Here is a 2,778-nt window from a genome sequence, read left to right as displayed (position 1 = left end):
GATTATTGCGGGTCTGTGTTCCTCATGAAAAGCCTGCCATGCAGGGAGCCTTGCGTGCTTTAGTTGCTGGGAAACCCCAGGCCTGGTGCTGAGGGCCCCACTGGCCCTGTGCGTCCCTCCCTCCAGAGGGTCGCGGCCCTTGGGGCTTGTGCCAGGGCATCTGTGCCCATGAACCCTGTCACCCACACACCAGTGAACTGCCAGCTGTGGCTGCCTGGCTTTCCACCAGTGGCGGTGAGGCCGTTTGGGGCAGGTCGAGCTGCCATGAGTCCGTGGTTCCTGTGGCCTGGGAAGGCCCGGGCGCCTTTGGGTGGGGCGTGGCCCCAGGCCTTCAGGAAGGCCGTCCTGCTGGCAGCACCTACTCTGAATTTAATCCAAGGTGCTTGCTTTGCACTGTGACTCTGATGAATTTTCTTTTTTTTTTTTTTAGACAGAATTTAGCTCTTGTTACCCAGGCTGGAGTGCAGTGGCGCGATCTCGGCTCACCGCAACGTCTGCCTCCTGGGTTCAGGCAATTCTCCTGCCTCAGCCTCCTGAGTAGCTGGGATTACAGGCACGCGCCACCATGCCCAGCTAATTTTTTGTATTTATAGTAGAGACGGGGTTTCACCATGTTGACCAGGATGGTCTCGATCTCTTGACCTCGTGATCCACCCGCCTCGGCCTCCCAAAGTGCTGGGATTACAGGCTTGAGCCACCGAGCCCGGCAACTCTGATGAATTTTCATTTCCAACAGTTGAAGTGGGCCTGGCTTCGCCTCAGGCCTCTGGTCTGACTCAGCACCAGAAGGGCAAGGGACTTCCATTCTTCATCCTGCACTTTCAGTAAAATAGGGGTTTCGGGTTTGCGATACCAAAAGGAAACATTAACAATTTTGGGGAATTTTCTTGATTTTTTTTTCCCCCAAGGAAATTGATGGAAAGGTATTGAAGTTGATCAGTGCCACTTTCTTAAGTGACGTGGGCTGCGGATCAAAGGTGGGCAGAGGTGGCGAGTGGTGTGGTTTTGGATCAACTGTCCTGAGGCTGAGCTGCTCTGGTGACAGTGAAGTTCTGGCTTGGGTGACTTCTGTCTCTGCCCTGCGAGACACAGGATGGGGCTGGGGGATTTGGGGCCTTGGCAAGCTGGAGCCCCTCCCTGTCCAGGCCCTGCCCAGGCCGTGCCCTCCTCCGCTGAGGCAGTGCCCACTCCTGCTGTGCTGGCTTGGGGTCAGGAGCTCCTCTGTTCTTGGCAGGCCCTGGGTGGCTCCTGTGCTGAGGCTGACAGAGCAGGGTCTTGAGAGATGGAAGCCAGCCGGCCCCGAAGTGTAGAGAGGCTTCGGGATCCTGAGAGTGTCACCTGCTCCCCAGAGCCACCCCTGGCCCCACGTGGAGGGAAGGGAGGCCTCTGCCATTGAACTTTGACGCAGTTGCCAGGCTGCACGGGGAAGTTGTGTTTTGGGTAAATTTGTGAGATCAACCCCGGGTGATGTAGCAAAAGCCAGATGCTTGTGTAGTCGGGTCGCCGTCCAGGGCGATGGGATATGGGGTGAGGCGAGCGGTGCTCTGAGATGACTTCGTAAGGGCAGAGTCCTTCAGAGCCCTGCTGTGGGTCTGTAGTGACCTCCGGGGCACTGGCCCCTGGCCTGCGGGACATGGCAGCCTGGACAGTGTGAGGACGGGGCTGTGGGGCTGGCATGGTGGTGTCAGGCCTGCCAGGTCCCACTGGGCCCTCTGCTGCAGGCCGGGGAGGGCGTCAGAGCCAAAGCAGGGCATGTGGCTGTGACTGCAGCGGGCCCTGTGGTCCCCACCCGGGCCTGCACCCTCTGGGGCAAGTGGGGCCCTGCCCTCTTCCTGCAGTCACTCCAGAGCACGGCTGTGAGGCCGTCTGTTGTCCCCTCCTGCTGGATGGTGACCGAGGTTTGGGAGATCCGTCCACTTTGTCACCTGAATCTGGAACAGTTCCCAGGAGCTCTCACTCCTGAGTCCCCTTCAAGGACAGGCAGGAGAGGGCCCATGACTCTGCTCCTACCCCAGCCGGGGCCCTCGGGGCCCCTACCAGCTCTGAGCCTGGCCTGGGTGTGTGGGAGCGAGGGAATGTGAGGTGAGCGTGTGGAGTCGCCGTCCCATCTCTCACCCTCCCACTCCCCCCTTCCCTCGATGAGGCCTCTGGTCCTGCCCACAGCCCTTGGATTTGCCACCTTCCCCTGAACCCCCCCAGGGCTTCCCCACCCGTCTCACCTCCTACCCTAGCTCATCTCATCCTTCCCCAAACCTCCAGCTCTCCTGGGCAGGACCTTCCTGGCTGGCTGGTTATGAGGCTGAGCCCCAGGGCGATTCCCCTCAGTGCCCTTGGGGTAGGTGGTCTGGGACCTGGGGTGTCTGGTGGGGTGGGGCCCCTAGTGGGCAGTGCGGCCAGTTCTTCTGCAGTGCAGACCTACTGTGTCCTCTGCGGGTGGGGAGACTGAGAGGGAAGGTTCAGGGCAACCTTGGGTCCCCCGTCTGCCTGGCACAGGGTGGCGTGTGTGTGCTGGGAGTGAGCTCACAGCCCAGCCCCCGGAACTTGTCCCGAAGGGTGTATTTTCCCTGGGCGTGTCTGTGTATCTCCTAGGATGGTGGCCAGGACTCTCACCAGGGGCATCTGGGTCCCTTAGTTGGCCCTGCGGGGTCACCTGCCTAAGTCTGGGGGTAGCCTGGGGGGCCGGCCTGCTGCCTTGGTGGATGTGTGGCCCCTGGGGATGGAGAGAAGCTGCTGTTGAAGCCGCAGGCGGTTGTAGTGGGATGGGGGCCGCTCAGCTGT

This window comes from Saimiri boliviensis, chromosome 3 (assembly GCF_048565385.1).
Source record: "Saimiri boliviensis isolate mSaiBol1 chromosome 3, mSaiBol1.pri, whole genome shotgun sequence".
In the NCBI taxonomy this organism is placed as follows: domain Eukaryota; kingdom Metazoa; phylum Chordata; class Mammalia; order Primates; family Cebidae; genus Saimiri; species Saimiri boliviensis.
This window is presented reverse-complemented; position numbering follows the sequence as displayed.